This window comes from Vulpes lagopus, chromosome 23, assembly GCF_018345385.1.
Source record: "Vulpes lagopus strain Blue_001 chromosome 23, ASM1834538v1, whole genome shotgun sequence".
Classification (NCBI taxonomy): Eukaryota; Metazoa; Chordata; class Mammalia; order Carnivora; family Canidae; genus Vulpes; species Vulpes lagopus.
Window position 1 is genome coordinate 29,718,171 of NC_054846.1, and position 14,594 is coordinate 29,732,764.

Sequence of the window (14,594 nt, forward strand, 5' to 3'; positions counted from 1 at the left end):
TCTTCCAAATGGAAGTTGCTGAATAAATGTTTCTTAGAGATGAGGAATGTGCATTTGCCCTGTCCCCCCCTTCCATGGTGTAGTAGAAGTAAACGAAAATCTTTTGAGAGAGTAACAGAGAGGAAGAGCAACTGTAAACCATAAGGAAGGGGATTAAAGAGTGGGAATTCATTGGAATTGGAAGGAAGGATTGTATTCCTAGAAAGTGTGATATTTGAGAATTTCCCGTGACAATATTAGCAGTAGGGACTCCCTCAGGAATGCTGGCACTACTCTCAAGTGGGCTTGGGGAGTTTGATCAGTTTCCTGGTTCTTCCTTAATAGAATCTTAATTTTAAAGAAACTTCCTCCAACTCTCTCCTCTACCTCCCTTGTATAATTTTTCTCTCCCTATCTTCCCATTTTACTTACCCCTTTCCATTTTACTTTATTTCTGGTCAAGACTTATTTATGAATTATGTCAGTACTTTGATTTGGCCCTAATAAAGTAGCAGTTGTCTTGAGTTTTATTTTTCCGTTGGGGCTGCCTCTGTGTGTCATGGAGAGATCACAGACTGTGTAGTCAAACTAGTCTAGCTTTTTTTTTTTTTTCTTTTTTAAGTTTAACTGAGATGTAATCCAGTAGTAAAGAAATTAAGCAAGAAGTGCCCAGTTAATTAGTTTCCGTATATTATAACTTCAAATTTTTCTTTTTCTTTTTTAAGATATTATTTATTTATTCATGAGAGATACACAGAGAGAGAGGCAGAGACAGGCAGAGGGAGAAGCAGGCTCCCTGCAGGAAGCCTGGTGTAGGACTTGATTCCAGTACCCCAGGATCACAACCTGAGCCAAAGGCAGATGCTCAACCACTAAGCCACCCAGGTGCCTCATAACTTCAAATTTCTTTTGCATTAAAATTCATAGAGTTGGGAAGAACCTAAACCTATCCATTTCCTTTTGGAAAGTGCCTATCACTATGAAAATATGTCTTTAAATAAATTCTAGATAATTTTTGTAGTCTTGCTGTAAATTATGTATCTGATGCTTATGACAAAATTGCTTCATTTAAAGCTATAAAAAAATAGAGTCTCAGTATTTTTATAAATCGTGGTTTGAATCATTTGTTTTTTAGTAAGCTTGCTGTCCTAGCTTCTGAGTTGTTGCCCAGTAACACATTTGCAGGATAACATAGCAACCACTGAAAACATTAGCAATGGACTATGGGGATTTTCATGATAAAGTTGAAGTGCTTGTCTTTTGTGTTCATATTCAGTGTTTTTTCTCATCTGAATCATATTTTTATTGTTAACTTATAGAGCATACAATATAATTACGTACTTTTGGAGTGCTGACAAGTTATTACTTGCACATTATTTTTCACATACAGGTGTGTAATTTATATGAAGGATATGTGAAAAGATTGGTTCAGTTAAAGATTAGCCTATTTTGGGCAGAAAAACTATTAATTAAAATTAGCATCAGAGTTCTCTACAACTGATATAGCTAGCAAGAGCTGGGGTGGATGCAATTCTTCTCTAAATAGTTTTTTTTTTTTCTTTAAAGATTCCATTCGGGGATCCCTGGGTGGCTCAGCAGTTTGGCGCCTGCCTTTGGCCCAGGGCGCGATCCTGGAGTCCCAGGATCGAGTCCCACATCGGGCTCCCGGCATGGAGCTTGCTTCTCCCTCTGCCTGTGTCTCTGCCTCTCTCTCTCTCTCTCTGGGTCTATCATAAATAAATAAATCTTTAAAAAAAAATAAAGATTCCGTTCATTTATTCACGAGAGACAGACAGAGTGTGAGAAAAGAGGCAGAGACACAGGCGAGGGATAAGCAGGCTCCATATAGGAAGCCCAGTGTGGGACTTGATCCTGGGACCCCGGGAACACGCCCTGAGTCAAAGGCAGACCCTCAACGTTGAGCCACCCAGGCATCCCTCTAAAAAAATTTTTTTTAAATAGTATTTTTATGTTACTTCTGGAGGTTCATTGGAAACTTAGATCAGTAAGCACGACTAATAGACATTATGATTTTGAGGGATGAGAACTATGATTCAGGAGACGAAGAATTGACTGAGTCACTTAATCTTTCTTGGCCTGTTTTCTCTTTTCAAAAAATAAATTCCTGAAAGTTTTTTTCAGAGTTGTATGTTTACAATTTATTTTTCATCTATTTTTAAAATATTTATTTATTTTAGAGTGCCCATGTATATGTGCATTGGGGGTGGGGTGGCAGAGGGTGAGAGAAAGAGTCTTAAGTAGACTTCGCAATGAGTGCAGAATCTGACATGGGGCTTAATCTCATGACTCTGAGATCACAACCTGAGCTGAAACCAAGAGTCGGACACTTAACTGTGCCCCTCAGGTGCCCTGCATGTTTACAATTTAAAGCACATGTTTCTTCTGCTTATTTTAGAGTGCCTGTCATGGGTCTTGCCCTATATTAGGTACTGAGAAGATTGTGAATAAGAAGTAGTGCCAAGTCTCAAGCAGTGCCTGTGGGAGAAAATGGTTATTTATAATTTACATATAATTATTTGTTGTTTTTTTTGTATATATAATTATTTGTAATATAAATTGGAAAACGCTATGAAGATAAATGACTGTGTGTTTGGTGGCATATCGGAAGGATACCTGACCTAGAACTGCAGAGAATACATTATAATTAAATGCCAGATTAGAATTATGTAAATGTAATCTGAGAATAAACAGAAGTATTAAAGCTAGCCTGGAGGGAGTTAATCAGTCAAGTAAAACTAGGGAGAGGTTTCTCTGAATTAGAAAGTCAGAGGTCATCAGCAATAGTGGGAGTTCAGATCTTGGGTGTAGATGGGATTTCTAGGGACAATATGTGGAATCAGAAGAAGGCTGGTGGATATCTGCATGTAATGAGTAAGTGGAGAAAGAGTAGGGAGGAAAACCAGAGAAGGGTAGAATCTTGGAAGCCAAGGGAGGAATGCGTATCACATTTAGTTATTGATTAAATGGAAATTGTCAAGAAACATTGTATAGAACTATAAATGTAAACCCATCTATACAAAGATGCTCTCTGCAAAGATCTGAACTTGCAAATGGGGCTAGGTCAAATCTTTGCTTAGCATCATAACAGAGAAAGAGTATATGGTTGACTTTTGAACAACATAGGGGATGTGGGCTCCCAAAATTCTACTTCTGATTTTAATTTGCATTTCCCAAAATACAATGATGTTGAGTTTTTCCTGTGCTTCTTAGCTTTTTATAGGTCATCTTTGGTGGAATTCTATTCAAACCTTTTGCCCATTTTTTTTTTTTTTTTTTTTTTTTTTTTTAGTTAGGCGTTTTTGTTTTATTATTGAGTTGTAAAAGTTCTTTATATATTCTGGGCTAACATCTTTTATTATAGACATATTTACAAAGATTTTCTCCCAGTCTGTGGCTTACTTTTTCTTATACTTGTGTTTTTGAAGTACAGAGATTTTTAATGAAGTCAAGTTTATAATTTTTTCGTTTTACAGTTTATGATTTTGATATGTTTAAGAACTTTTTGCTTTATCCAAGATCACAAAGATTTTCTCCTCTGTTTACTTTTAGCTCCTTCATTTAGATCTAGGGTCCATATTGAATTAACATTTGTGTATGGTTTAAGTTTTTTAAATTTTTCTGATGCCAAATGGATGCCAAGTTGCCCTAGCACCATTTGTTAAAAAGGCTGTTCTTTTTCCTTTGAATTATATTGGCACCTTTGTTTAAAAAAAAAAAAAATTCAGTTGCTTTTAACATAAGGATTTATTTCTAGAGTCTCTTTCCAATTCTAACCATTTATATTCCTATCTTTACTCCAGTACTACACTGTCTTGATAACTGTAGTATTACAGTAAGTTACAAAATGGGTAGTGTAGGGGTGCCTGGCTGGCTCAGTGAAGCATGCAACTCTTGATCATGGGGTCGTGAGTTTGAGCCCTACATTTACTCAAGAAAAAGAAATACAAATAAAACTTCAAAGAAAAAACCAAAATGGGTAGTGTAAATCTTTCCAACTTTTTCAAAAAGGATTCTAGATTCTTTCTATTTACATACAAAATTTAGGACCCACTTGTAAATTTCTACAAAAAACATTTGTTGTGATTTGATGATTTGCTTTGAACACATAGAGCAGTGTGGGAAAGATTGCCAATTTAAGAGTCTTCCAATCCATGAATATGTGATGTCTCTCTGTTTTTTAGTTTTTTAATTTTTTCAACAATGTTTTTTTAGTTTTCAGTTTATGTATTTTATACTTTCATTGAATTTATTCTGAAGAATTTAGAATTTTTGATATTGGGAGTAGAATTTCTGTAATTTGACTTAAATTATTCATTGTATAGAAAGGCAATTTTTTTTTTTTTCCAGAGTCTGTGAAGGGGCACGGGGATGCAGTGGGCTGGGATGCAGTGGGCCGGCAGGGTGAGGCAGGGGTGCTGGGTGAGGCGAGGAGGGGGTGGTGAGACAAGGGCAGCGGGGAAAAGAAGAGGAAATCTCAAGCAGGCTCCCCACACAACACAGAGCCTAAGGTGGGGTTGGATTTCACAACCCTAAGATCATGATCTGAGCAGAAATCAAGAGTTGGTCACTGAACTGACTGAGCCACCCAGGCGTCGCACACTTAATTTTTTAATATTGTCTCAACATATATGTTTTTTTTTCTTAAGATTTTATTTGTTTATTCATGACAGAGAGAGAGACAGGGGCAGAGACACAGGCGCAGGGAGAAGCAGGCTTCATGCAGGGAGGCCGATGTGGGAGTCGATCCTGGGTCTCCAGGATCAGGGCGGCACTAAACCACTGAGCCACCTGGGCTGCTCAACATACATGTTTAATAAGATCAGATCTTTGCAATCTGGATGTTAATACATTCATTTTTACTTTGTTGTATGGGCTAGATCCTTCAGTAAGATGTAATAAGCATTGGGAATGCATTGCATTGCTCCTGGTCTTCAGGGGGAAGCATGTAAGATTTTCACTATTATGTGTAATGTTAAGTGTAGGTTCTCTGTGGATGCCCTTTATTAGATTGAGGAAGTTCCATTTTGTTTTAATTTGTTGAGTTTTTAATTGTGAATGTGTGTTGGATTTTGTTAGATTTTCCCTGCTGCATCCAATGAGATGATCATAATGGATTTTGTCTTTTATTCTGTTAATATGATGTATTACAATAATTGATTTTCAGAGGTTGACTCAACTCTGTATTCCTGGGATAAGTTTCACTCAGTTGTGCTATATACATACACATAACATGTATCTTCTATATGTTGCTAAATTTGGTTTGCCTAGATTCTATTAAGGAATTTTGTGTTTATATTCATGAGCAATATTAGTCTATTAGTTTCTTGTGATGCCTTTATCCAACTTGGTATAAGGACAGCAGTGGTCTCATTGAAGGATGGTGTTTTCCCCTTCTATATTTTCTGAAATAGTTTCCTAAGGATTGCTATTTAACTATTTGATAGCATTTACCTATAGAGCTGTATGGGCCTGGGCTTTTCTTTGTGGGAAGATTTTTAATTACTAATTCAGTTAACTTGCTTGTTTACAGTTCCATTTGATATTCTGTTTCTTTTTGAGTTTTGATAATGTGTGCTGTTTAGGAACTAGTTCACTTCATATTAATTATTTAATTTGTTGATAAAAATTTTGTATTTTTAAAATGGTCTTTTAAGTTACTCTAAGGTTGGTAATGTTCTCTCATTCCTTATTTTGGTAATTTACATCCTTGCTCTATTTTCTGGTAAATCTAGTGTGTCTGGTAAAATCTGGTAAATCTAAGTGTGTCAGTTCCATTGATCTTTTTAATGAGCCAACTTTTGGGGTGCCTGGCTGGCACAGTTGGTTGAGTGTCCAACCCTTGGTGTCAGCTCAGGTGGTTGGGCAGTAAGATTGAGCTCAGCGCAGTCCGCTTAAGATTCCGCTTAAGATTCTCTCACCCTCTGCTCCCCATTTATCAAAAAAATTTATCAAAAAAATAAATTAAAAAAGTAACTTTTATTTGATTACTTCTATTCTTTCTATTTTCTGTTTGATTTCCACTCTAACATTTTTTTTTTTTTTGTCTTTTTGTTCTGCTTGCTTTAGGCTTAGTGTGTTCTTTCCACCCACTTGTTTCCTAAGGTAGAAGCTTAGATTGTTGATTTGTGACCTTCTTCTTTTCCGATAGTTGTTTAAAGCTATAAATTTCTCTCTGAGCAGTGATTTAATTACCTTCCATACATTTTGATACACTTTTTGTTTTTATTCAATTCAAATATATTTAATTTTTCCATGTGATTTCTTTGACCCATGGGTTATTTAGAAGTTTGTTGTTGAATTTACCAGTATTTGGGAGTATTCTCAGTTTTCTTTCTCTTGTGGGTCTCTGATTCTATTGGGATCAAATAAGGTACTTTTCATGATTTCAGTATTTTTAAATTTACAGAGATTTATTTTGTGGCCCAGCATATGGTGTATTAGATGGAATGTTTTATGTGTATTTGAAGAGAATACGTATTCTGCAGTTTATACTGTCAGTTATTTAAAGTTCATTGATAGTGTTTGTCAAGTCTTCTGTATCCTTGCAGATTTTCTTTTTCTATCATTCATTATATTCTGCAACTAATTTTGTTGCATTGTCTATTTCTCTCTCTCTTTTAAAAAGAGTTTATTTATTAGAGAGGGAGAGAGAGAAAAAGCCATGAGCAGGGGAAGGGGCATAGGGAGAGGAAGAAGCAGACTCCTCACTGAGCAGGGAGGCTGATGTGGAGCTCAATCCCAGGACCCTAAGATCCTAACTTGAGCCAAAGGCAGATGCTTACCTGACTGAGCCACCCAGGCGCATCTCTCTCTCTCTCTCTCTCTCTCTTTTTAATTTATTTATTAGCAAGTGAGTGAGCGTGGGGAGGAAGGGCAGAGAAGAAGAGAGAGAATCCCAAGCCGACTCCACGCTGAGCACAGAACTGGATGTGGATCTCTATCTCAAGACCCTGAGATCATGACCTGCGCTGAAACCAAGAGTCAGACGCTTAACCAACTCTGCCACCCAGGTGCCCCCTCTATTTTTCTTTTTAGTTTTACTTTTTTGCTTCCATGTATTTTGGAGTTTTGTTGTTAGATGTGTATGACTTATAATTATTATGTCTCCCTGTTGTCATGACTGTTTCATCATTATGAAAAAATCCTCTTTGCCTTAAGTAACATTTCTTGTATTAAATTCGGTTTTGTCTTTTTAGTTCTATAGCTACTCTAGCTTTCTTACAGTTACTGTTTACATAGTATATATTTTTTCTGTTTTTTAATTTTAACATTTTTATGTCTTTGAACCTAAGATATATCTCTTGTAGACTGCATACAGTTGGGTCTTGTTTTTGTTAATTCAGTCTTATGTTGTCTGCCTTTTGCATGGAGGTGTATAGTCCATTCACATTTAATATAATTGTTGATGTTGGATTTATATCTGCTGTTTTGTGATTTTCTGTTTGTATCATGTTCCCCCCTCCCTTTTCCTCCTTTACTGACTTTGTGTTAAATATTTTTTAGTGAAACATTTTTTTCTGTTCATTTCATTCAATATGTTATTTTCATATTGGTTGCTCTCGTGATAAACACTTATGGCCCCCTTCAGAATGATACTAACTTAATTCTGATGAATTATAGAAACTTGACTTTAGTGTATCTCTTTTTCCTCTTTCTTTATTCTGTTATTGTCATGCATATTATGCAGTTATGCATATTATAAACCCAGCCAGACAGTACTTTATTTTTTATTTTATTATTTTTTTAGCACTTTATTGCTTTATATAATCTAATTTTTTAAAAGAAGTGAAGAAAAGTAATGGGAACAATTATATATCTAGAATTTTTGTGTTTACCTATATAATTTTTAACAGGCTTTATTTTTCTTTTTCCTATGTATTTGTTACTTTCTGGTGTAGTCTCCTAAATCATGTTGGAGAGCAGCAGATTCTCTCAAACTTCATTTATCTTTATTTCACTATCATGTTTGAAGGACTGTTTTGCTGAATACAGAATTCTTAGTTGAGAGCTTTTTTGTTTAAATTACATTGTTTTTCTGGCCTCATTGTTTCTGATGGGGTGCCAGCTGTTAATCATATCATTGTTCCTTTGATGTGATGAGTCATTTTTCTCTTGCTCCTTTTAAGGTTTGTTGTCTTTTGTTGTTTATTTAAAAAATTTTTTTTGTCTATCAGCAGTTTGTTTTGGTGTTGATCTGTTTGTGTTGGATTTGCTGGGCTTCTTGAATAGTTAAATTAATGTTTTTCTTCAAATTTGGGCTGTTCTTTTTCTTTATCTCTCTTTCTCCCTCTTCCTTCTTCCCTTCCTCCCTCCTTCCCTCTCTTTCTTTTTTCTTTTATTCATTCATTCATTCATTCATTCATTCATGACAGACACAGAGAAGAGGGGCAAAGGGAGAAGCAGGCTTCTTGCAGGGAGCCCCATGCTGGATTTGATCGATCCCAGACCCTAGAATCACTCCCTGAGCCATCCAGGTGTCCCTTAACCATTATTTCTTAACTTTTTTTTTTTTTTTTTTTTTTTTTCCCCTGTTGCTTTCTTCCTCTTTTGGAACTCTCATTACATGTGTGTTGATACACTTTATATACAGAATCTGATATTCTGTTCATTTCTCTTTATTATTTTTCTTCTCTGTGTTCTTCAGAATGGATACTTTCTGTTGATCTTCTAGTTCATTATTTCTGTCTTCTGTCATCTCAGATCTACTGTGGAGCCTCTCTTGTGAGTTTATTTCAATAAGTAAACTTTCAACCTCAGAATTTGCATTTTAAAAAGCAATTCTCTTTCTGAGATTTTTAGTCATCTGAGTCATTGCCATCATACTTTTCTTTGAGTTCTTTAAAGATGCTTTCTTTTGTTTCTTTGAATGTATTTATTACAGCTTCTTTGAAGTTTTTGTGTGCCAAAATGGATATCTGGAGACACTCAGAGACATCTTTTGTTTGCTGTTTTTCTTCCTGAGAAGACTTGTATTCTATTTTTTTGTTGAATACTGGATTTTAAGGTAATATTTTGAAGCAGCTCTATGTTTTGGGTTTTTTCTTGGAGGTTGGTTTTTTTTGTTTGTTGAGTAATTTGGTCTAAATTTATGAAGTCTCTTTCCCCTACATTATGTTGTTTTTAATTTTTTTAAAGTATTTTATTTATTTGTGTGTGAGAGGGAGAGAGAGCACGCGCACAAGCTGGGGGTGCGGGCAGAGGCAGAGGGAGGAGCAGATTTCCTATTGAGCAAGGAGCCTGATGCAGACTTGATCCCAGGCCCCTAGGATCATGAGTATATCTGAAGGCAGACACTTAACTGACTGAACTACCCAGGTGCCCCTGTATTATGTTATTCTTGATGTCTACTGGGTTTTTATATATGTTTTCAAACATGGCTTCCTGTGTCTGCATACCTCAGTGTTCAACCAAAGATTGGTCAGAAGTTGTGTTCAAAAGGCTTAACCCATGGGGGTCCCTGGGTGGCTCAGCGGTTTAGCTCCTGCCTTCGGCCCAGGGCATGGTCCTGGAGTCCTGGGATTGAGTTCCACATCGGGCTCCCTGCTTCTCCCTCTCTCTGTGTCTCTGATGAATGAATAAAATATTAAAAAACAAAAAACAAAAAAACCCAAGCTTGACAAAATACAGTTAATGCTTAATACTAATATGGCTAGTACTGCTGACAGATCTGTATGAGGATAAGGGAGTGCTTTCAGACATAGATCATTTTCAAGTTTGCCTGGCTTTTACTTTGCATCAGCCTTTTTTGCCATATGCATAGCTTTATTGGCTCAGGATGTGTAAGTGGCATGGACCTGTGTCAGTCTCCAGTACACAGTCTTAGTTTAACCTACACTAATAAATAGTTTATCAAGCTCCCTGGCCCCCACCCTCCATCCAGGCAGTCTCAACTTCCAGAACTCTTGTGAAATCCCCAGCTAGTCTGTGAGTTTGTTGCTTGCCACATAGAGTCTTGCAGCCTCAGGCTAAAGGTGCCACTGGCCCTCACTGTTAGGTTACCATAGAGATCTCAGCTTTAACTGATAGTGCTTCAAATCAAGTAGTGGTGGTGATCCTGCTCTTCATAGTTTGCCTTATGCTTGTTAAACTCCTACACTGACAGGTGGAGGGAGATGGGAGTAGCCAAAGGTAAGTATGCTGTAGACTCATGTTCTTCTTACGCAGAGTTCAGTTGTTTTCATGAATAAACACTTTTCAGTTTGTTGAATGCCTTTGAGTGAATTCCAGATCACTGAAATGGTTGTTTGGCTCTTTTGTGAAAATGATTTATCAACCTGCTCATTCTCTCATGCTGGAAGTAGGAGATCTGTTTTTCATTTCTTTCCTTTTTTTTTTTTTTTCATGATGTATTTATTCTACAGAAAGAGGAGAGAGAGTGAACGAGAGTGGGAGGAGGGGCAGAAAGAAGAAGAGAGAGTGAGAGACTCTCAAGCAGACTCCCCTCTGAGCATGGAGCCTCAGGTCATGGATCTCATGACCTGAGCTGAAATCACAAGTGGGACACTTAACCGACAGAGCCACCCAGGCACCCCAGGAAATCAGTTTTTATACTTCTCTGTGGAATTATTCTTTCAGGAGCAGGAGGATGAAATTTAACCCATACTTTTTTTTCTTTTCTTTTCTCCTTTTTTCTTTTCTTTCTCTCTCTCTTTTTTTTTTTTAATTTTTATTTATTTATGATAGTCACAGAGAGAGAGAGAGAGAGAGGCAGAGACATAGGCAGAGGCTCCATGCACCCGGAGCCCGACGTGGGATTCGATCCCGGGTCTCCAGGATCGCGCCCTGGGCCAAAGGCAGGCGCTAAACCGCTGTGCCACCCAGGGATCCCTTTCTCTTTCTTTCTCTTTCTCTTTTTCTTTCTCTTTTTCTTTCTCTTTTTCTTTCTTTCTTTCTTTCTTTCTTTCTTTCTTTCTTTCTTTCTTTCCCTCTCTCTCATTCGTTCGTTCGTTCCTTCCTTTCTTTTCTTTCTTTTTCTTTTCTTTCCTTTCTTTCCTTTCTTTCCTTTCTTTCTTTTCTTTCCAGAAAGACATAAATGGTGGAGAGAAGGAGAAGTAAACTTGCTGAGCAGGAATCCCACCATGGGGCTTTATCCCAGGACCTGGAAATCATGACTTGAGCTAAAGCTAGACACTCAACCAACAGCTAGCCAGGCCACCCTTCTTTTGTATCACTCATAATCCTTTGCACAATATTAGGCATTTATTAGTTACTCCAGATGTGCTTGTTGACTTAAATTCCATCATTTTCCTCAAGCATCAGATTATAAAGCATTTGTGGTTGTAGAATCTCAAGACCTATGCAGTTTCTTGCTTTTCCTGTCCTTTTGATAAGTGGAAGAAACTGCTTACTATTCCTTCAACAAGTGTTTATTGACTACCGGCCATGTTCTAGCTATTATGTAAGGTTTGGGGAGTATTAAGATGACCAAAACATAATTGATCTCAAGGAGGGCTTAGCCTAGTGCAGGAGATTGGAATACAAATAGCTGATTATGATACGGTAAAATAAATCCATGTGTATAAATACTTGGCATTATGGAAAAGTTCACAATGACTCAGAATGGATTAGAGGAAAAGAAAGAAACATCTAGAAAAGACTTTCAGAAGGAAGTAGTGATTGTGTTGAATATAAAAACGAGTGAAAAGTAAGATTAGGAGATTACATTCCAGGGCAGCCCCGGTGGCTCAGTGGTTTAGAGCCGCCTTCAGCTCAGGGTGTGATTCTGGAGATCCGGGATCAAGTTCCACGTCGGGTTCCCTGCATGGAGTCTTTCTCCCTCTGCCTGTGTCTCTGCCTCTCTCTCTCTCATGAATAAATAAAATCTTTATTAAAAAAATATTACATTTATGTAATGTAATCTTTATTACATTCGAGGCAGAGGGGTCAAAACGAGGTGAGCAAATGTGTGTGTTCAATGATCTACAAGCAGTTTAGTTTTGTTAGGGCATAAGTATATATCAGAGTAGTGAGAGAGGAGAATGGAAGGGTAAAGAGAGCCCACATTGTAAAGGGTTTTGTATACTATATTAATAAGCTTGAATTGACCTTTATTGACCAATTTTGCAAAACTATTGAGTGGGATATACTTCAGAATTCTACCAAGGTTTTGTTTGAATGTTGTTTAACTACATCTTCAACTATTGTAAAAGTTACAATAAAAGATAAATATATCTAAATGTGCTCTAAACTGAGTTTAAAAACATTAGAGACCTCTAGCATATTAACTGAAATGGAAATAAAGATCTGATATGTGTCTTTATAAAATATTCTGAATTAAAACACGAATAAAATGACATTCTGCTCTTAATATTGGAGTTCTGTAAGATTTAATTTGAAGATCATTTGCCAAAATTGAATACTGCTGTTTTAGATAAAAATCATATTGATAAGAGACTTTTAAGTGATGTCATAGATGGTAATTCTATAGAGAATGGGTTTGGGGCTGACAGCAACTAGTTTTTTTGAATATATTTTTGAGTATTGTATAAACTTGCATGGAAAGGAATGGAATTTGAGGACTTTTGGGTTATTTCTTGAAGTGAAGGCTTTAACTTCAAGTCTCATTTTTATTTATTTTTTTATTATCATTTTAAAAAGATTTTATTTATTTAATCATGAGAGGCAGAGAGAGAGAGAGAGAGAGAGAGAGAGAGAGAGAGAGAGGCAAAGACACAGGCAGAGTGAGAAGCAGCTCCATGCAGGGAGCCCGATGTGGGACCTGATTCTGGGTCTCCAGGATCACACCCCGGGCTGAAGATGGCACTAAACTGCTGAGCCACCTGAGCTCCCCAAGTCTCATTTTTAAAAATATATAGTCACTATTTTCTGATGTGCAAAGGGCAGACTTTTTTCTTCCTCCTTTGGTCTTCAAGTGGACTTTGAGGTTTTCCTCCTTTTTTTCCATTGATATTTCCCTTCTGGTTATAAATATAATTTATGTTTGTCATAAAATAAATATGAGGGAAATGTGCAAAGTCACTCCTGTGATCCACAGATAATATTTTTGTGCTCATCTTTTTTGTTTTTTTTTTTCTATGCATATATAGGCATGTAAATAGGCTTTTTACAAAATAAGGATTATATAACAAGAGTAATTTGTAGTCTCTGTTTTTCTACTTTTGTTTTTAAGTGGGCTTCACCCCCAGCATACAGCCCAATGTGGAGCTTAAATTTAGGACCCTGAGATTTAGACCTGAGCTGAAATCCAGAGTCAGTCACGTAGCCCACTGAACCACTTCTATAACAAATGTTTCCTTATAATCTTAAATAGTCTTCAATAGGGCAGCCCGGGTGGCTCAGTGGTTTAGCACCACCTTCGGCCCAGGGCATGATCCTGGAGACCTGGAATCGAGTCCCACGTCAGGCTCCCTGCATGGAGCCTGCTTCTGCCTGTGTCTCTGCCTCTCTCTCTCTCTGTCTCTGTCTCTGTCTCTCTCTCTCTGTCTCCCCCTCCTCTCTGTGTTTCTCATGAATAAATAAAATCTTTAAAAACAATAGTCTTCCATAACTTTTTTTTTTTTTTTAAAGAAAAATTTAACTGTGACATTTAGACCTAGAATTCACTTTCAGGAAAGTTTTTTTTTTTTTTTTTAATAGTTCATGTTTATTTTTAAAAACAGCTTTATTGAGGATCCCTGGATGGCTCAGCAGTTTAGCGCCTACCTTTGGCCCAGGGCCTGATCCTGGAGACCCAGGATCGAGTCCCACATCAGGCTTCCTGCATGGAGCCTGCTTCTCCCTCTGCCTGTGTCTCCGCCTCTCTCTCTCTCTCTCTCTCATGAATAAATAAATAAAATCTTTAAAAAAAACAGCTTTACTGAATATAACTGATAAATAACAAATTGTACATTTTTTAAATTGAAGTTTTGATATATGTATATACTTGTGAAACCATCACCACAGTCAAGATGGATAAATATATCCATCACCTCTAAAAGTTTTCTCATGCCCCTTTGTGATCCTTCCCTTTTGCTTCTATTCTCTCCAACTGCTTATTCTTTCCCATTTTCAGGCAATCATTCATCTGCTTTCTGGCTTTATAATTGGTTTGCATTTTCTGGAATTTTATGTAAATCAAATAACATGTACTCTTTTTGTTTAGATTTTTTTTTCACTCAGCATAATTATTTTGAGATTCATTCATGGTGAGGAGTTCATGTTTATTGAATAGTGTTCTATTTTATGGATATATCGCAATTTGTTTAGTCATTCACTTCTTGATCTGTGTTTGAGACTCACAAATAAGGCTGCTATAAACATTTATGTAGAAGTCTTCATGTGGATGTACTCTGATTTCTCTTACGTGAATACTTATATGTGAAATGGCTGGATTATGTGGTATCTGGCAGTTTCTTAAAGAGTAAATGATTTTCTCATTTTACATTCCCACCCATAGTTTATAACAGTTTTAATTCCTCTACATTCTAGTCTATATTTGTAAAATCAGCCTTTTAAATTTTAATCATTTTAATAGGTGTATAGTAGTATTACACTGTGTTTTTAGTTCGTATTTCACGAATAACTAATGATATTTAACATCTTCTCAAGTGTTTATACATTTTTGTATTTTCTTTGGCAAAGTGTTCAGATATTTT

General features: G+C 36.6%; 1 protein-coding gene across 3 annotated transcripts in view; it reads left to right on the forward strand.

Moving 5' to 3' along the window:
- The window catches only part of CEP83 (centrosomal protein 83), a 119,191-nt gene that overhangs the window by 3,921 nt on the left and 100,676 nt on the right, over positions 1 to 14,594 (forward strand). Inside the window, exons 1-2 of one of the 3 annotated variants that reach the window (XM_041738319.1) lie at positions 6,992 to 7,010; positions 8,882 to 9,004. The exons of 1 other annotated variant lie outside the window; for it this stretch is intronic. The gene's annotated coding sequence lies outside the window, so the exon portion shown is untranslated. Of the gene's footprint in view, positions 1 to 6,971; positions 7,011 to 8,881; positions 9,005 to 14,594 lie in introns of those variants that run through there. One more of the 3 variants, XM_041738320.1, reaches the window with a different exon arrangement.